This window comes from Rattus norvegicus, chromosome 7 (genome assembly GCF_021556685.1).
Source record: "Rattus norvegicus strain SHRSP/BbbUtx chromosome 7, alternate assembly SHRSP_T2T, whole genome shotgun sequence".
Lineage (NCBI taxonomy): Eukaryota > Metazoa > Chordata > Mammalia > Rodentia > Muridae > Rattus > Rattus norvegicus.
Genome location: NC_141540.1, coordinates 63691600 through 63712949, shown reverse-complemented (window position 1 = coordinate 63712949; position 21350 = coordinate 63691600). Strand labels below are relative to the sequence as shown.

General features: G+C 44.1%; 1 non-coding gene across 50 annotated transcripts in view; it reads left to right on the top strand.

Annotated features, from left to right (window-relative positions):
* LOC134479596 (uncharacterized) overlaps positions 1 to 21350 on the top strand; it is a 107550-nt gene that overhangs the window by 32968 nt on the left and 53232 nt on the right. For 18 of the 50 annotated variants that reach the window (XR_015625382.1, XR_015625373.1, XR_015625355.1 and 15 more), the window contains one exon: positions 320 to 2814. The exons of 17 other annotated variants lie outside the window; for them this stretch is intronic. This is a non-coding gene — a transcript (uncharacterized LOC134479596). Of the gene's footprint in view, positions 1 to 81; positions 2815 to 10138; positions 10296 to 12181; positions 15668 to 21350 lie in introns of those variants that run through there. 15 more of the 50 variants (XR_015625378.1, XR_015625358.1, XR_015625359.1 and 12 more) reach the window with 5 other exon arrangements.

Genomic DNA, 21350 nt, shown 5'->3' with positions numbered 1-21350 from the left:
CCTCCCCTCTTCTTCTCCCTCCTCCCCCTCCTCTCCCTCCTCCTCTTCCTTCTCCCCCCCTCATCATCATCCTTTTTGCAGTGTTTGGCATTGAACCTAGTGCCTCCGAGGAGCTGGCAAGTGCTCTACCACTGGTCTGAACCCCCCAGCCCTAACTCCCTTTACCACACTTAAAAACAGCAACAAGATGCTAAGAACTTCCTGTCCCTCAGCTGTCACTCGGGGAAGAGTTTGTACCAGACAGGAATGCCATGCAAAGAATTACCAGCCCCACCCACACCTGAAGTCAGTTGTGCTGACATGTAAATGTTTTCCACAGGTAGACGCTGAAGTTTCTGTTCAGCATCAGACCCTTCCACTTGGGAAAGCCCAGGTTCATCGGTGACATTTCCGGTCTGGTGACAAAGTCACCTACCAGCTTGCTGCATGCTTTAAAGCAATGTTTTCCAAAGCTGAACGTTATTTTGGAAACTGTGCGTGTTTATTGGTAGCGAAACGCAGGTGTTGGAGCAAATAATCCACATATGTCATTCTGAAATCAGAGAGGAAATCACTGTCTACGAAACCCATACGGCGTACGCACAGCCTGGTTTTGGTGTTGCTGAGTTATGCCAGATTCTTTGGGATCTGGTATGTTTGGAATGTTTGAAATATCTGAAAATTTCTAGAGGTTTTTGTGCCAATATTTTCCTTATAGACACATTTGTCGTGTATACTGGGTTTCTTGTATGCAGACACGAGTTTCTGTAGTAGACATGCTCTGAGTTTACCTTGATATTCACATGCATTGCAACCACATGGAACTCATGCCATTGCAACTGCACAAAACTTAAACTCCCGGACTCAGGACATCAGTGTAGGGAGGGATGGAAACATAGGCGAGGAGCTGTGGTGCAGAGATGAGCAGCTGACCAGTGATCAGGAGACCCGGAGTTAAAGAGGAGGAAGTGGCTTTTTAAGACGCTGCTCTCTCGAGCTGTGGGTTGCACTTGAATCGATCAGTGATTCCAAGTAACTCGTTGGTTGAGGAAAGCAGATCTGCACAGGCACCTGCTGAAGATTGACGTGTGGCTTTGAGGCCTATTAACCAGATGCAACTTGATAAAGTTTTATCTGTATTAGGGCCTCAGCCCCTGGAAGCTCATCAGTGCTGGGCAGGCACTTCTGTCTAGTAAATACTTTTTGAGAGGTTATGTCTAGGTTTGAGTAACTTCAGCATAGTCCCCTGTTGGAGGTCCAGTGTCCATGTGCAGTGTGTATCTACCTGGAATGTTTGGTTTCCCCAGGACCATATAGAAGTTACATGTGACTTGTTGGCCTCCACATTCCCCGTGAGATCATAGCCATAGGTTCAAGTCCAGACTGGGTCACAGATTTAGTTGTAATCTATGAATATTTGTGAAGAACCTGACAAATCTGATGTTAACACTTGAGTGAATTAAAAACCTTTGAATGTCAAAAAACAGAAAAGAGTGGCCAGAGTGACTGACAGTCCAAACAGAAGCTTGGGGTGTGCTTCAGTTGGTAGACTGCTTGCCTAACATGCTTCTAACATGCTTTAGAGAGGGCAGTTCCAGCACTTGGGAAGTGGAGGCGGGAGGATCCGAGATGTGTGGTCATCCTCTACCTCACAGTGAATTGAGCACTATCCTGAACTCTATGAGATTCCGTCTCAAAATCAATAAAGACTTAACCAAGTCAATCGGGTGTCTGATCACAACCTCAGTGGACTGGAAAGGGGTCTTACGTGACATTTCCAGCAGAAGGAAGGAGGCTGTCAGGAACAAGGGAGAATTCAATCCCATGACTGTAGTGACCAAGTCTTCTGCCGTGGCCATCCTCTGGCACCACAGCAGTGATTAGACTTAGCTTTTTCCTTGTTGTTGAAAGTGCTGTGATCATTTTACGCTTATGAAAAGGTGATGGTGACAGTGTCAGCAGAGACTTTGCTTTCTTCACTGTTTTTATTAGACGGGCTCCCCCTATGATGCTCAGGCTGGCCCCATACAATCCCCCTGCCTCACCCTCCTGAGTACAGGCATTACCTCACGCAGCTTACACCAAAGTGTGCTGGAGAGGAATAAAAGTCGTCCAAAGCATTGGAGCAGGTGCCCTAGCCAGTTATTCCCAGCCCTCCCTGTGCTCTGAAAATGAACCATTGTATATCATGGTTATTAGCCCAGAAGAGTAAACATTCTCTTTTTGGACTATTCTGAATATAACTTCTTATGAATCTATATGTCCAAAATGACTCTAGTCAAAATTCCAGTGGCATCCATCCCCAACCCTGACACAAACACATACCAAAGCTCTTTTAAAATAAATTAGAAAAATAATAGCTTTCTCCCTCCCCCCTCTCTCTCTGTCTCTGTCTCTGTCTCTGTCTCTGTCTCTCTCTCTCTCTCTCTCTCATACACACAAACACATGCACACACACACACACACACACACAGACACACAAAACTAAAAGAAGAAAGAGAAAAGTAATAAAAATAATGATAAGGAAGAGAAAACAAAAGCACCACAGAGACAAAAGTGTGGTTAATGGTATCACAACAGATTACCTACGTGTCCTGTTGCTTCTGAACACTGCATTGGTAAGCCACCAATGAGCAGTGGGGGTTGGGAAGATAAAGCCTAGAAGATAAAACACATTAAATATAGTCCTGATAAAAGACGCTTCAGTCTATGAGAAACTGAAGCCAGTGCTGTCTGAAGAGAAAGTGAGCAATTTGAGAGAAAAATCAGTTCAAAGGCTCATTTTACTTTTCATTCTAAATATATATTTTAGATAGCTAAGAGAAATATACACACAAGAATCAAAGAGAAAATAGTGAAAAAAGAAAGTGAAATCAGTTTTTACTGAAAATCTAGAGATAAAAAGGTTTACTGAGCTTGAAAATATTAAAGCCTCTAAGGAAGACAATGAAAGGGTAAACCAGAAACTGTGCTGAAACTTCATTACATGGATTTTAAATCAGCAAATTATGAAAATGCCTACAGAAATCCTAAAAAATGTACACTTTTATTGTATTATGAGCTTGTATAAGTTGCCAAGAACTCTATAAGGAAATCACAATATTAATACTCAGGAAGACAAAATATATTTTCACTTTACAATTAATCAGTGAAAATCCTGTATCCATATAAATGCCACTGAGATGTAATTGGTTTGTAAATAGTGCTTTTCTAATAGACAATATTAATAGTAAATGTAAAGGTGGCATAGGACGCCAGCTGTTAGGATCTTTGTCTTCTCGATTTCTTAATTATTTTAAAGATCCATCCTTATTGGCAAGTATTATTTTTACAATTGAATTTTTTAAATGGTAGCACACATCTACACCAACTAAGAAAACTGTCTTCCCTGATGGGTGAATGAGTGCAGCACAGAACACACTGAGTCATGGGCGTCAGCTCCTCTCCTGACCATCACTAAAGATTCAGCTTAGAGACGACAGTGCCTCTCAGTGAAAACAAGGCTCTCCGCCTTCCGGCCTCTGCTGCAGCACTGCAGTAGAGAAATACCACCTGCCTGTCGGCTTAAAATGATGCACACACACACACACACACACACACACACACACACACACACACACACATAAAGGTTTTGGGGACTGGAAGACAACAGAGCCGTCTATAAAGTATTTGCTGTGTAAGCATGAGAACCTTAGTTCAGATAAAAACTCAAGCACAACCGTGTATGTTCATGACCCCGGTGCTGGGGAACTGTATGGAGAGAGGAGTATCCTTGGAGTGTGTAAGCCACCCAGCCTACCCGAATAAGTGAGACCCAGCCGCAAAAATGAGATGAAGAACACACACACATGCACACACACGCACGCACACATGAACACACAGAGAAAGGGGGAGGGGGAGGGAGAGAGAGGACATATGACTCACATTAAAGAACATGTAGAATGTTGAGTATGCATATCCGGCAGAGAGAGAGACTGCAGTGGGGTTTCCCAGGAAGAACGACCGAAGCAGCAGCTGCTCAGTTCCTAGGAATTTTCCTCGAGCATTGGATTGTGTACATGAAAGGATCCCAGAACGTTGTTTTAGCATCTAGCTTCCTTTTGCTTCAAAAAGGACAGGAATGGGATAGCTGGGTCTTCAGGTAGAACTATTCCAAGTTTTCTGAGAAACCGCCAATTGATTTCCAAAGTGGTTGTACAAGTTTGCACTCCCACCAGCAATGGAGGAATGTTTCCCCCTTGCTCCATGTCCCCGCCAGCACGTGCTATTTCTTGAGTTTTATCTTAGCCATTCTGGTGGGTGTAAGGTGGACTCCCAGTGCTGCTTTGATTTGTATTTCCCTCATGACTAAGGACTTTTTAAATGCTTCTTGGCCTTTTCAATCCTTCTGCTGAGAACTCTCTGTTTAGTTCTGTAGCCCATTTTTCAGTTGTGTTACTTGGGGTTGGTGTCCTACTTCTTGAGTTCTTTTTAATTTTGAGTATTAGCCCTCTGTCAGATGTAGGGTTGGTGGAGATCCTTTCCCAGTCTGTAGGCTGCCATTTTATCCTGTTGACAGTGTCCTTTGACTGACAGAAGCTTTTCAGTTTCACGAGGTGCCATTTATCAATTGTTGATTTTAGAGCCTGAGCCATTGGTGTTCTGTCCAGGAAGTTATCTCATGTACCAGTGAGTTCAAGACTATTCTTCACTTCTGTTCTATTAGATTGTATCCAGTTTTAAGTTGAGGTCTTTGATCCACTTGCACTTGAGTTTTATGCAGGGTGATAGATAAGGATCTCTTTGCATTCTTCTACATGAAGACCTCCAGTTAGACCATGACCATTTGTGGAAGATGCTTTCTTTTTTTTTCATTGTATGGTTTGGCTCTCTTTGTCAAAAATCAAGTGCCCATAGGTGTGTGGGTTCATTGCCGGGTCTTCAATTCAGTTCTACTGCTCAACCTGTCTGTTTCTGTACCAATACCATGTAGTCTTCATTACTATTGCGTATAGTAGAGCTTGAGGTCAGGTTGGTAATACTTACAGAAGTTCTTTTATTGGTCAGGGTTGTTGTAGCTATCCTGGGTTTTTTTTTTTTTTGTTTTTGTTTTTCCCTGTGAAGTTGAGAATTGCTCATTCAAGGTCGGTAAAGAAAGAATTGTGTTGGACTTTTGGTGGGAATTGCATTGAATCTGTAGATTGCTTTTGGTAAGATGAACATTTTCATTATGTTAATCCTACCAATCCATGAGCATGGGAGACCTTTCCATCTTCTGAGGTCTTCCTCAACTTCCTTCTTCAGCAACTTCGAGTTTTTGTCATGCAGGTCTTTCACTTGCTTGGTTAGAGTTACGCTAAGATATTTTATATTATATTATATATATTAATTTATATTATTCGTGGCTATTGTGAAGTGTGTTGTTTTTCTAATTTCTTTCTTGGTCCTTTGTATAAAGGACAGAAAACTGGAAATAGTTCTACCTTAAGACACAGCTACCCCACTCCTGGGCATAAACCTAAAAGATACCACACTATACCACAGGGACACTTGTTCAACTTTGATTATAGCAGCTTTATTTGTTATAACCAGAAACTGGAAACAATGTAGATGTCCCTCAACTGAGGAGTGGATATAGAAAACGTGGTCCATCTATCTACACAATAGAATGCTATTCAGCTATTAAAAACAATGACATCATGAATTTTGCAGGCAAATGGTTAGAACTTAAATATCGTCCTGAGTGAGGTAAACCAGACACAAAAGGACATGGTGTGTACTGACTTATAGGTGGATACTACCCATGAGACGCAGGATACTCAGCTGAACTTCACACTTCCAAAGCTAAGCAAGGGAGAAGGCCCAAGAGAGGATGCTTGAATCTCACTTAAGGGGACATAAAATAGTCATAGGAGGCAGATGGAGAGAGGGAACTGGGTGAAAGAGGTGATAGGGAGGGGAATTGGAGGGGGCTCTGGATCAGGAAAGATGACCAGATGGCTATGAGAATGAATGGAAATCTGCAACTGGTCAAGGTGGGGTCATCTCAAGGACATGCCAGAGATCTGGAATAGGGAAGGCTCCCAAGAATCAATGGGGGTGGCCTTAGCTGATACAACAGCAGGGACATGAAACCTGAAGAGACCACCTCCTATAGCCAGGCTGGAAGCTCACTGGAGCAATAGAAACACCAAGCTACCCACAAAACCTTTTACCCAAAATTCATTCTGTTTACTAGAAACGTAGGGACAGGGGATGAGGCAGAGACTGTGGAATGGTCAAGCAATAGCCAATCCAACTAGAGACCCATCCAATGGACAAGTACCAATCCCTGACACTATTACTGATACTCTGTTATGCTTGCAGACAGAAGTCTAGTATGGCTGCCCTCTGAGAGACTCCACTGACATAGACAGATGCAGAGACCCACAGCCAATGGATGGAGCTTGGGGGCCTTTATGGCAGAGTTGAGGAAGGATCGAGGGGCCTGAAGGGCATAGGAACCCTTAGGAAGACCAATAGAGTCAACTTACCTGGACCCTTGGCAGCTCTCAGAGACTGAACCGTTAACCAAAGAGCATACATAGGTTGGACCTAGGACCCCACATATATGTAGCAGATATGCAGTTCGGTCTTCATGTAGGTCCTGAACAACTGGAGCAGCGACTATCCCTAAAGCTGATGCCTATCTGTGAAATCCTTTCCCCTAATTTGGCTGTCTTATCTGACCTCATTGAGGGAGAGGCCCCACAGAGACTTGATGTGCTAGGGTGGGGGATATCGGGGAGGAGGAGAAGGACTCTACTCTCTCAGAGGAGAAGGGGAGGGAGAGGAACTGTGGAAGGGGGACTGAGAGGGGGTGGTGATCAGGATGTAAAGTGAATGAATGAATGAATGAATGAATGAACGAACGAATGATGAGGATAGGAAGCAACAGAGGCATTGGGATTTCCTTCCATACAATTGTAATGGGGTCCAATGACCCCATCTGTAAACAACTGCTCTGTGGAGGGGCAGCCCATGGAGGTACAACAGGGGAGTGACTCAGCTGCTCACTGATGTCAGAGTAGACACATTAGAGAGGAACACAGGGTACAGCATGCAGATAGCACAAAGGGTTTGGGAAGAGACAACCACAAAGGGTAACAGAAAACATCGCAGAGCCTTCTCCTTCCTTGTTATGAAAGTTATCGGTGGCTTTCCCTCTGTTCTTTTACTTTATGTAAAACACAGAAGACATAAAATTAAGGGATTTCCTTTTAAATTAGTTCATAAAATTGTTGAGCCAATCGGGCACAGAAATTAACACCTCTCCCTTTGAATGATATGTGTTTTAGGTTGCTTAGAGCTACTGCCTTACGAAGGCATTTTGGAGAATGTATGCCCCCCTGTGATTCAGATTAAAACTGAGTCAGGAATATGGACCGAAGAAAGCCAGCCTCTGGAGTCCTTGTAGTGCCTTCTAAAATCAGTCTGTAAAATTGAAGCAGGTCTCCCTGCCTGAGTCCTCCCCAACAACTGGACACGAAGAGGGGTGGGAGTCTCCATCACCACCAGATTTCCAGAGCAGGTTCTAGACAGCATTACGTGAACTGAGAAGAGGGCATACAAGGGTTGATATTTTGGCTTCCTCTCTGGAAACATGCTTTAGGAGAGATGGAAATATGTACTAGAAGTGGAACTGGGGATTTGCTTAGCATGCATGAAGCCCTATGCCACACCCCTAGCATCATAAAAACCAAAACCAAAACCATAAGCCAGATACTGGGTGGTTGCACACTTGTAATCCCAACACATTGGAGGTGGGGACAGGAAGACACAGAGTTCAAGGTCATCCTCAGCTATTTAGTAGATCCAAGGCCAGACATGATTAAAGGAGACTCTATTAAAAAGAATAAGACTGAAACTAATTTGAACTTAGTTTTAAGAAAGCTTATCATTTTCTCTCTCATTCCTGAATCTAAATCACCATTAAAAAGAATCACCGATTTTTTTCAACAAAGCTGGTGTAGACTCCCCCCGCCTCTTTCCCTCTCTCTCATGTCAGAACAAATGAGAGTTTATTAAATACACACACACTAAGGAAAATGCAAAATATAAACATATCCTTGTACTGACTTATTGCGGTAAAAATTGAAAAAGTGGCGAACCGGTTCCAGCATGTTCCCAATCTACAAGGATCCAAGGGAACCGTGGGCTCTGGCTGTCTCATCCGGACTTTGTTCACATCTCCTGTAGCCCTGGTAAGATCAAAGTTCTAGAAACTTGTAGTTTAACAATTAGATTTATACACTAAATTCTCAATCTACAATACATCCACAGAATAAATTCACAATTAATAAAGATAAAAACCTGCCTAGACAAGATAAAATTGACCTAGACCACCTAAATCGGAGTCATCCTCCTCCTCTGTCTCCACCTTCCTCCTGCCGCCGCTTCCTCCCCCTCCTCCTCCCCCTCCTCCTCCCCCTCCCCCTCCCCCTCCCCCTCCCCCTCCCCCTCCCCCTCCTCCTCCCCCTCCTCCTCCCCCTCCCCCTCCCCCTCCCCCTCCCCTCCCCCTCCCCCTCCCCCTCCTCCTCCTCCTCGCTCTTTCCTAGACTTTTCCCCGCCTACCCTTCCTTTTCATCCAATGATAGACTTCGCCTTATCCTGGACCCGCCTTGCTGCATAATAACAACATCCTACACTGACTCATCTTGGTTGTCAACTTGGCACATCTGGGAAGAAGGAACCTCACTCAAGAAATCTCATCTGATTGACCTGTGGGCATATCTGGAAGGCATTTGCCTGATTGCTAATTGATGTAGATGGGTCCAGCCCACGGTGGGCAGCGCCATAGCTAGGCAGGTCAGCCTGGGACAGAAAAGAAAGGCAGGAAGCTGACTTTGAGTCTGGAAACCAGCCAGTAATATTTACTGCCTTTGCTTCTGTTTCTGCTCCAGGCTCAATGCTGGACTGTCAGCTGAAATAAACCTTTCCCTCCTAAAGCTGTTTTTGTCGGTATTTATCACAGTAACAGGGAGCAAACTAGGAGAACAAGACAAATAAGACAAGAGTGTTGGAAAGACCTATCAGAGGATTAAAGAGAAAGGCCCTTTATAAAACTGTCAGTCCTCTTTGAATTAACAACTATTTAATGAAAATTTTTATCCTCGTTCTGATATTTTGTGTCTAAAACATATAAAAATGAATGCAACCCAGAAAGTTTTTAAAGACGAAGGTGGAAAAAGTTGGAATGTGAGAACTCATGATAGGACAACCTCACAGCTGCAGAAAAACTACTTCCTGATTACTAGGCTCTTCTGACAGCAGAGGCAAAGCAGGGGCTCCCAGGAAACATTCAGTTTCCCAGATGACACGATAATGAGAGATTAACCACTTTGATCCAGCACGGAGAAAATTTAGATAGTTTATAAATGGTGTAACTGTAGGTCCACCAGGAAGACAGAAGTTTAATAGTTACCAGACAAATAATATAAAAGTTTGAAATATACTCAGCCTATGTGGTGTGCATGTGTGTGGGTGTGCATGTGTATGTCAGTGTGTGCATGTGTGTGAGTGTGCATGTGAGTGTGTGTAAGTGTGTACGTGTGAGTGTGTGCATGTGAGTGTGTGTGCATGTGTACATGCATGTGTGTTTGAGTGTACGTTTGGATGTGTGTGTATGTTTGGATGTGTTTATGCATGTGTGTATGCATGTGTGCTCATGTGAGTGTGTACCTGTGTGTGTGCACGTGTACGTGTGTGTATGAGTATGTACATGTGAGTGTGTGTGCATTTGAGTATGTCTACAGAACTGGTTTCTCTCACTTGTATCCTAGCAGTCTTTTCATCAATTCATTTAGACTCATCTCACTGTTGACTATTTACTTTTGAATGCAATGATTTATTTTGCTTCTCAGCACTAGAGATTGATACCAGAGAACAATTTCTCTCCTCTCTCCCTCTCCTCTCCGCGCCCCCTCTTTCCTGAGGCACTGGTGACCCAAATCACAAATTTTGTATGTGTGAGTGCAGGTGTGTGCACATGCATGTGTCAGTAAGAAGAGAGCCTCAGATGTCAAGGAGACATTTTCATTTGAGGTAGTGTCTCTTTTTGGCCTAGAGATTCATCACATAGGTCAGGTCAGCTGACCAGAGAACTCAATGATCCTCTGTCTCCACCCCATCTCATCACTAGGATTACAGAACACACTACAGCCCAGCTTTCTGTACAAGTGCTGGAATAGAAACGCATGTCATCACACTCGTGAGGCAAGTGTGTTACCAACTGCACGATCTCCACAGCTCAGTGATTTCTAGTTGATGAACATCTCTGTGCCTTGGCTCTGAGTTGGGTAAGGTTATAGTCACAGAAGAACAACACCAGGTTGAAAATGCTCATGTTTCAAAATATCAGTGGGAACTGTTAAATTCCTGACATGAAATCTCAGAAGACATTTCTCGAAAGTTTATTTAGGGGACTGTTGTCATTTGATTTGTGGGTGACTTCATTCACCCACATCCACCCCTACATTCACCCCTATGCTGTTAGGACAAGTATCTATTAGGCATTTTCCTTGCTCCTACCTGAACTGAAGGTTGCATAAGGATTTATAAGAATGGGGGGATAGAACAGAAGTTCTTAGCCTTAAGATCTGAGGAAAAGGTGAGAAAACTGCAGTCATATAAATACTAAATTAGGTAGCAAAAGGAAACTATGACATATACTTTAGAAGAGTCAGAGATAAAAAATAGATGAAAGACTTTTTGAAATATATTATTTGGCTATTTTCTCCACCTACATTAATCCAAATCGATTGTGATTCTAGACCCATTTGGAGTTGACATTCATGCAAATTACTGTTGATGACAATGTCTATAGGGTGATGTCATTATACAGGTGAAGGCAGACATAGGATAGAACAAGGACTGTCACTGAATGAGAAGGAAGGATGGGCAGGAGAAAAGTTTTAGAGAGGGGGAGAAGACTAGAGCAAGAGAGAGAAGCAGCCAAGAGATTATGGAGGTGGAAGTTAAGATTCCTTTCTGCACATTTATAGGTTGTTATGAATATTCTTAAGGGATAGATGTGTACAGGGTTTTGTATGTCTAGATGAGCAAATTATATATTATCAATTGGGTCAGAGGCTATTGTGTTGTGTGTTCTTTCGTGTGGTGATTTAATTGAGTTCAAGAGAGCGTGTGGTGGCTGGAGACACTGGGCTGACATGGAATTGGGATGTGTGTGTCTGGCATGGTGGCAACCTGCCTTGGGAACTAGATGGGTAGGGAGATTGTTGCCAGGCTCAGAGAGTAGCCTTGTGATATGACAATGTGATATGGGATGGAGTAAAGCAGGTGAGACACTTTGCTGACTGAGATGAAAATATCAAACAGATGTCATGGGCACTATGGTGCTGGATCTGGTAAGGGGTAAAAGAAAGCATTTTTTATATAATTTTACAGCAACATACACCCATAATAATCGTCTGCACCAAGTTCTTCTACACCATCAAAAAAGTCAGTGCACCAAGTGTGATGGTTTTTCTCCATTGTCAATTTGACTATATCTGGAATGAACTATAATCCAGATGGAGGACACATCTGTGATCCAGATCGTGAGGCTGGAAGAGAAAAGCTTTTGATCCGGATTTTGAGACACACTCTTAATCTGGGCCACACCTTCTGCTAGAAGCCTATATAAGGACAATGGAAACAGGGAATGGTTGGTTGTTCTTCCCCTCCTTCCACTCAACTTTCTGGCACATCCATTGGAGCCTTCTTCAGGATTCTAGCTTATTCAGAAGACCACCTGAAACACCCAGCTTCCTGAGACTGAACAACTACTAGATTTTTGGACTTTCCATTCACAGATGACCATTATTGGGTTAGTTAGACTGCAACCTATAAGTCATTCCAGTAAATTTCCTTTTTTCCTTTATACACACACACACACACACACACACACACACACACACACACACACATATGTATATATATGTATATGAAGTGTATGTGTGTCAGTGTTGTGTAAGTATGTGTTGTGTATATGTATGTATATATGTCTATATGGACATATAGACACACATATATGGACATAAATGGATATCTCACTTGCTTTATATATAGCTAATGACATATATATATATATATATAGAGAGAGAGAGAGAGACAGAGAGAGAGACAGAGAGAGACATACAGAGACAGAGAGAGATTCATTCCATATATTCTGTGACTCTAGAGAATCCTGACCAAAACTCCAAGCAATCCTGAAAAGAAGCTACAAAAATGGAAAGCAGGGATGGAACCAACACATTTCAACCAAGTCCTTTGTGCCAGGAGCTTGGATTATACTCTTCTCTGTTCCATTGACTTCTGGAATGGCATCAGAAGGAAGACATTTTACCAACAATTCTCTGACCTGCTCTGGATCCCTGGAACCCACATCTGTCTCTCTGCCCCTAACCAATCTCTATCTCTCTCCTTTTTCCCCCCTTCCTTCTTCTCTCCCTTCTGTCATTCCTTTCTTCCCCCTCCTTTTCTGGCCGCAATGCAAAGAATAGTCTTTGCTTTGCTGTGTGTCATCTGCATTGGTGTTTCACCTCACTCCAGACACAAAATTATGGAGCCCAAACACCATCCAAGAAACTCCTGAAACCATGGTTGAAAATACTACATCCCATTTAGTTTGTTTAGTGACGGACAGTTCCATAAACTATCCCATGGGATCTGACTGTTTGAACAGCTGAGGCTGCCGTATTTCTAGGTAAATAACTGCCTTCGCATCTCAGTTGGGGTCTTGGGACTCTGTGGTCTGAAACAAAACACAATATAGTAAATGGAAGAGATGGGACCCCTGGGACAGAAAGGGCATCTTTAGAGATGACCCACCACTCTCCCAGCCCATCCTGGTAACTGAACTGCAAAGTCGACTTCTAAAGGCCTTCAACTGTAGCAGAATACTGAAACAACATCCTCACGATACCTCCTTAAAAAACAACATCCTCACGATACCTCCTTAAAAACAACATCCTCACGATACCTCCTTAAAAACAACATCCTCACGATACCTCCTTAAAAACAACATCCTCACGATACCTCCTTAAAAAATTCCTCACAGCACCGCGCTCACCAGGAAAAGACATTGTGTTTGTTCTCTGGATGTCTCAAAGTGGCACTGCCCAGTCCTGTTGCCCCTTTAGTCCTAAAGTATGTGTATTTTTCTCCCTCCAGCTTAGCTCCTTGCAGGTGTCATGATGGAGGAGAGGCCAGAAGTGGCAATAATTATCCTGTCCCATAGATGTCACCTTTTCTTCCCAGGCTAGAAGGCAGAGAGGGATGAGCTGTGACATCCAGCGAAGAGACATGAGATTTATAACTACAGGTTTTTCAGGCTGAAAACGAAAGGGGAGAAATGGTGGGGCAGGCAAAATTCCCATGGGGCATATCCCAGCGTGGCACATCAGTAAATCACTTACAGCCGGGAGTGATTCACAGCCGCAGATGGAGCTGGAAAGAGTTCAGCCCTGGGGGCCAATATCATCATAATTTGGTGTTCCTATAGGTCTTAAATCTAATTTGTTTTCAAAGAGCACTTGGCAAAGGTTTAGAATGATCAATATTAGAAGATTGATGCAGGAGCCAATGCTGGTGCTGTTTAACAGGTTCTGGCTTACTCCGCCTGCCATGTTGTCAACACTCCTTGGGTCATCCTCCCTGGAGTAGGATCACCATAGAGGTTTCCTGAAAGGACAAAATTGACTTAAGACATAAGGGGATCTACATCAGTGATGATGTCCCCAGTGATCTCAGAGTGGAGAGCTGGGAACTTCGTAAAATGGTATTCTAACCCTAGAAAACTTGGTCACTTGCCCTCACCCAATTTTTTGGCACACATGTACGTGTTCATGTGTGTGTGTGTGTGTGTGTGTGTGTGTGTGTGTGTGTGTGTGTGTGTGAACGAGTGTGTAAATTAGCAGTCAAGCCAACACGAGCACAACTGGGATAACCAGGAAGAACACTCCGTCCCAGAGCACCTACCAGAACAGGTTGTTTCCAATGTCTCTGCTTCTACTGCAGCAGCGCCCAGAGTGAAATAAAAACCCCAAAGGAAAAAGTGGTAGGCCGGGCTGGGAAGCCCACTCATTCTTCTCTCCTCCGGGGGAGGATCAGAAAGGATGGTTTTCTGGGACTGTCAAACTATTTTTATTTTTACTTCATGTGCACTGGGGTGTAGGTGGGGAAGGACTCAGTTTTCTTTAGGGGCCTGGCCATTGGGAGTTTAGCCATGCATGAACTACACAAACTGGACTTGGGCTGCTGCTTCTTCTTCTTCTTCTTCTTCTTCTTCTTCTTCTTCTTCTTCTTCTTCTTCTTCTTCTTCTTCTTCTTCTTCTTCTTCTTCTTCTTCCTCCTCCTCCTCCTCCTCCTCCTCCTCCTCTTCTTCCTCTTCCTCCTCTTCTTCCTCTTCCTCCTCTTCTTCCTCCTCCTCCTCCTCTTCTTCTTCTTTTCACTTCTTTTCTACTACTTCTTCTTCACTTCTTTTTCTACTTCATCATTTTCTCCTCCTCATCATCATCCTTCTCTTCCTTCTCTTCTTCCTCCTCCCTTTCCTCTTCCTCTTCCTCTTCTTCCTTCTCCTCCTCTTCCTCCTCCCCCTCCTCTTCCTTCTCTTCCTCTTCCTCCTCCTCAATTTTCCTCCCCCTCTTCTTTTTTGGTGGGGAGGGGAGCACAAGATTGAGGGAGCTGACTTGGGAGGACTGGGAAGTGAGTGTGATCGAGGTTCATGATGTGAAATTAAAAATAATCCATTTTTTAAAGTTATGAAGAAAAGGCTCTGGGCAATGAAGGAAGGGAGGCATGACTACAAAGGCTGATGGGCATGGGATGCTGGCTTCTCCACTCTCTTGTCTTCACTGCTATCGCTCTCACATCAGATTTCCACACACTGTGTAGTGCATAAAAGCAGAGCCACAGGGGCTGGGGATTTAGCTCAGTGGTAGAGCGCTTACCTAGGAAGCACAAGGCCCTGGGTTCAGTACCCAGCTCCGAAAAAAAGAACCAAAAAAAAAAAAAAAAAGCAGAGCCACAGACATTTCTCAGAAATATGTCCGAATGTTTTTGTAGAGAGCCGGTTGCAAGCACATCTTTTATTAGCCTCTATTTAGCTTGGACTGCCTTTGCCTGCTTGACATTGTGAGTTTCTGTGTGTGAGCATAGTTAAGAGTGCACAGCTCATGTGGGCTGTGAGAGCTCTTTTGATTTCAGGAGTGACAGTTCTTCTGGAAATAACAGTCCTAACCTCCATCATCTTTACTGTCTGACTTTAGACCTCAACACTTTTTTATACACTGGGATTTCTTCTGTTGTAAAACAAAGACCACTTTCTTCCTTGCAGCATTGATGCAGTGGTAAATAGGACAAAGGCCAGCGCTGCTCGGAGATAAATACTGCTTATCAAGTGCTGTCAACACTCGGCAGAAGACTCTTGGTTGGGATTGTGGTTTTAGGGACAGGGTATTTGAATCCCATTTGCTTAGCTGACTAATTAATCTGTCCCTTTGATAACTGACAACACTGGTTAGAGTTTTATCCATATAGAGGAGAGACACATTAATAGTAGCTTGGGAAGAAAAAGACCACCAACGAAAACCCGTTAGGCAGCTGGTGCATAAGCCAGTTATAAGGCAAAAACCCTTCTTGAGAAATAAATTATGCGAATAAATGTATTTTTCCTTGATGCCAGCCCTGCTTTGATTTCCCACTCCAGCAAAGGGAAATCATCACAAACTCTAAAACAAGGCTACCTCGCCTTCCTTCCATTCTAGCTTAGGCCACAGGGTCGGGCATTGCTTGGGTAAGGTACTTGATTTTCAGACTTGGTTGCCTGATCTTTAAGAGGAAGCAAATACTAACAGGTGCCTCGCTGAACTGTCCTGAACAACAGAGGACGTGGATGTGTAGCGTTCAGAATAGTTCTTTCCTGGAAGTGAGCATAGCATACTTCTTCTTGGCCACATCAGGGATACAAGTGGAACAATGTGGCTCACGGCCCCTAGAGGACAGCAGAGCAATAATTACAGACACGAACAGTGACAGAGGCATATCAGTTATCAAAGAGGATGCACCCTCTAAGGAGAAAGCAGGTGAGGAGAAGGCTGCTCCTTGCCATGAAACACGGAAGTTGAGCTAGGGACCATGCACACCTTGGTTAGGGAAGCCATCATAATAGCCCGAATAATCAGTGTAAGGAAAGTTAAGGACATAGGCCAGTGCCCTGACAGGAAGAATCCAGGAACGGCTGAGACACACTTCTGCAAAGGCGTCACCAGAGGTCCATCCAGTTGACCTTGGCTGTTGAGGCTGTGGACCGTGCTGCTCTGTCTCTCTGGGACCTGGGTTTTCTCACAGCACACCAGCTGGGTTACGAGAATGAGTAACAAATTAAGGACAGACAGAAACCACATCACACCGTGTGGCCCAGCCTCTGACAAGATGAAGGTCACAAATCTGCCTCTTCTGAGGGGCACAGGGTACAGACCCCACTTACTCTGTGGTTTTTGTTTTGTTTTGTTTTGTTTTGTTTCAGTTTGCTCTGTCATAGATCTTGTCTTCATATTTCTTTGTTTGTTTTGTTTTTGTTTTTTTTTTTTTTGTTTTGAGTCAGAGTCTCACTATGCAGCCCAGGGTGGCCTTGAATTTGTCAACTCCCTGTCTCAGCCTCCTAAGTGTCAGGGTTATAGGAGACCTATGTTTCCATTTCTGATTTTAGGCCTCATCTGTTGCCGGAATTTGGGGAAAAGATGCTGGAAAAATGGAAAAAACTTGCCCATCATTTTTAAGACTACCAAACATCCAGAAATTTTCTGGAAATGAGTCTGTGCTTCTATCTTTCATTTTCACACATAAAGCATAAGTAAGTCTGACTGCACAAGGGCACCTAGTCTTAAGGCCTCCGCTGTCCCCAATGGCAGCCTCTGGCTGTGCATCTGGCTGTGCACCACACCTCAGCCTCCGCTCAGCTGTAGCAGGGATCCTGACTGACACTGCAGGAGGGGATACCAGGATGGTCAGGATGGAGCAAGGTTCAAGTTCGTCTAGAAAAGGATGGTGCGTACCCACCCAAGGGATGAGTGTGGGCTTCTCGAGAGAGGAAGTTTGCAGACACGTCTTTGCAATGGCTGCATAGATGATTCTGTGGCTTTCAGAGTCAGTGTGTTTGTTTGTTTTTTAGTTTATTAAGCAAAACAAGGCAAAGACTCAGGGACTCCAGAGATAGATTGGGCTGAGCCCAGCTGGGGGATGTTAGCACACCACTGGGTTCTATGTTTGAGATTTCCAAAAAACTAATATTTTTTGCAAATACTTATGAGGTGAGTGAAGTATCGTGCTGGACGGGATCTCTTTTGCAGAATCCCAGGATGCTTTCGAAAGCCCACAAGGCAGGAAGTCAAACAAAACCACAAAGCACGTGTATTACAACAAAGTCAGGGTCTTCTGAGAATGTGGACCCCGCTGGTGCTTGCGTGCATGAGTGCCTGTGCTGTGTGCGTCTGTGTGCGTGGTGGTGGTGGGGGTGTGTGAGGGTAATGGAGAAAATCCCTGGGAAAGCACCAGCCTGGCTTTCTGATACAGCAGAAAAGCTCACCTGAAGCTCTGAGGATGTTTAACCACACAGAGCCATTCTGACCACTGGGAGGCACAATGGCCACAATTCAGAGTTAGAATCTTGGAAGGACCTGATTTACAACTACATTTAAAGGTTATGTAATTTTTTAAAATTAAGTAATATGTAGAAATTAAATAAGATATGATTTGGTTTGCTTATATATCTTATCTTTAAAAACATTGTATGTGCATATGAGTGTTTGACGCACGCATGCATGTGTACTACATACATGCCTGGCCAGGAAAGGTGGCAAATCCCCTGGAACTGGAGTAATGGATGGTGCGAGCTGTCATGTGGGCTCAGGGAACTGAATGCGGGTCCCTGGCAAGAACAGCATGGAGTTTATGGGGTGCCTTGTTCAGGTTCATGCTGGAGAGAATAATGCTGGTAACTTAAAAGCAAGGTCATGGGGCCCTGAAACATTTGGTTTAGGCCAAAACCAGATTTCAGTGACTGCACATTCTTTTGTTTGAAATGGTTGTTCTAAAAGAGATCATTGCCTCTCTGTAGGCAATCATACAACAATGATTTTTCCTAGATGAATTGGATTTTCTTTAACCTCCAGTTGGTGAGGAATAGAGAGAGGAGACACAGGGCAAAAAGATGGTTCAGTGGTCAAGAGCACTGCTTCCGGAGGTCCTGAGTTCAATTCCCAGCAACCACATGATGGCTCACAACCATCTGTAATGAGATATGATGCCCTCTTCTGGTGTGCCTGAAGACAGCAACAGTGTTTTTATGTATAATAAATCTTTGAGAGAGAGAGACAGAGAGAGACAGATACACACAGAGGGAGACAGAAAGACAGAGAGAGAGACAGAGAGACAGAGAGAGACAGAGAGACAGAGAGACAGAGAGAGACAGAGAGAGACAGAGAGACAGAGAGAGACAGAGAGAGACAGAGAGACAGAGAGAGACAGAGACAGAGAGAGACAGAGAGACAGAGAGAGAAAGAGAGAGACAGAGACAGAGAGACAGGCAGAGAGAGAAAGAGAGAGACATAGACAGACAGACAGAGAGAGAGAGAGAGAGAAAGAGAGGAGACAGGATGTGAGAGTCTCTTTCTTTACCGTGCTCCTTTAACTTACTGTCCATCCTATCTCGTTCCCATCTTACTTCAACACAACATGTATGTCTACATGGATTATACTTCCCACTTCCACTAAGAGCCCACACTCCTTACCCATGAGCCCATGCTCCCTACCATGTACACCTCTGTGCCAATTACAGAGATTTTGAAAACTATGGATCTGGTCAGGCTACCTCCCATCTTAGCTGACCAATAGTTTTTTGATACATGAAAGACAAATTTCAAGCCCCTAAGTGCAAACCAAACACCCTCCATGTTTGAGTCCCTGGTTAACAGTCTTGTTTCATCTTCAGGCTTTCCTGCCTCACACACCCTGCCTTGTCTCTTGCTCTGACATCTCTGTGCACTTGCTGTCGCAGGACCATCTCTGATCACAGATTTCTTCATACCCGTGCTATCTGTCATAATCAATTGAACAATTCATTTCTTAGATTAGCATATGAAGTGCTGTGTTGAATCATGGCACCTGCGCACATCTCCATCACTATGTAGTGTCTTTACTAGTCCCCACTCCCCCACAATCCTTCTCTAATAACAGAGAAAACTATTCCCTCAGAAGGAATCATTAGCCCTGAAGAAGATGGATAGAAACCTCAGCAGCTCCCACCCATGCTCCCTTCTCCTTAATTTGCACCGGCAGCTCCAAAAGTCCTTGTTGATGATTTCCTATGGTAACTACTGCCTCTAAAAACTGGGTTTGTGGGGGTCAATTTCTTTAAGTGTGGAAAACTCGGCTAATTGGAATGTTCTTCAGTAAAGTCAATAATAAAGATCAGATCGTCTCCAAGAACAGGTGCTGTGCAGTGGTTGAAGAATGCGGCAGCCACACAGGCAGCATGATACATCTTAGGAAAGCACTATAAAGAAAAGTCAATTTTCAGAAGCCTGCAAACAATGGGATCAGTTTTAATAAGGCTCAGGGCAAGCAAGGGCATGGGGTTTTATGCACACATACCTGCAGATAATCAGTGGACATGCAAGAACATGATAACCACAGCCTACAGGATACAGGTTGCCTCTGCAGGAGCAGGGGAGAAGGGAGCCTATAGTGCAGGGTGGGCAGAACAAGGAGCTGGATTTAAAGCCAGGAACATGGCTCACTGTGTTCATCTTACTGTGCTTCTATGCTCTTTTGCATACAGCAAATATCGTGAAATATAAATATTTAAAGACTGAGACCAGAAGAACGAGAGCGAGGAAAGTTAATTAGGAAGTGAAACAATTCACCTTTTCCAAATGACACAAATTCTATTATTAAAAGGAAGGCTGCTCTAATCCTGCCTTTCACTATCAAGCACCAGAGGCCGGCTCCCTCTCTCTAAAAGCACATAAGTCGATGGCAGACAACAGAATACCAACATATGCGTTTATGATGAGAACCACCCCCCCCCCGCTGTACATCCTTATTTAGCATAATTAGCATACACTTGTCCTGCAGCAAAACTCTGTAGGAATGATCAGAGGCCTCGTCACTGACGTATCATAGGAGTGCAATGTCAGCTGGCTGGTTGCCTGGTTTCAGAACACATTATATAGGGGTGATAACAAACCACAGCTACTCGGCACAATAGAAATATACCACAGGAATACAAGGAATAAAAAGAAGGAGGAGGAAGGGGAGGAAGAGGGAGAGGGGAGGAGGAAGGAGTAGAGGGGGACAAGGAGGAGGAGGAGGAGAAGGAAGAGGAGGAGGAGGAGGAGGAGGAGGAGGAGGAGGAGGAGGAGGAGGAGGAGGAGGAGGAGGAGGAGGAGACGGAGACGACAGAGACGGAGACGACGGAGACAGAGACGACGGAGACGACGGAGACGACAGAGACGACGGAGACGACGGAGACGACAGAGACGACGGAGACGTAGACGGAGACTCTATACTATCTATTGAGGTGGCCTTGGTAGAAGCTAAAAGCTTGGTTATCATGCGTTAAAAAATTATTTAAAGGGACAGACAGAATGAGAACACAGCAAAGGAAAAATCTAAGCTTCCTGTGTCATCCATGGCATCTCATACTCCCTAGTGACATCATTACTTGTTTAAAATTTTTTTAAAATTTGTTGTTGTTTGTTTTTGGGGGGTTTTATTTTTTTCTTTTTAGCTTTTGGGGTTATTTTGGTTGGTTGGTTGGTTAGTTGGTTGGTTGGTTGATTGGCTAGTTGGTTGGTTTGGTTTGGTGTTTTTGAGACAGGGTTTCTCTGTGTAGCCCTGGCTGACCTAGAACTAGCTCTATAGTCCATGCTGGTTTTGAACTCACAGAGATCCACCTGCTTCTGCCTCCATATTGCTGGGATCAAAGGTGTGAAAGATCCCACGTAGAGAGACCCTTACTCAAGTCTTGGGAAATCGCGGACCCCAGACACAGAGAGACCATTTTGGATGTAATAAGCAAAGGCGAGGTTTATTACGGAGACCTATTACAGAGATCTCCGGGCCGACACATATCCCGGGCAGGAGACAGAGGTGTCGGCCCCGAGAGGCTGGGAAAAAGAGTATTTAAAGGCAGAGGCTGTGAGCACCAGGGGATGGGGGATGTCAAAGGGGAATGTACCACAAGTTACAAGATTGTTTTATGGCTCCAGGAGATAAGGGGATGCCAGAAGGTTTTATGGCCCCCTGGTTCCTGGAACAGAGCTACTAAATCAGGAGAAGGGTAGGGT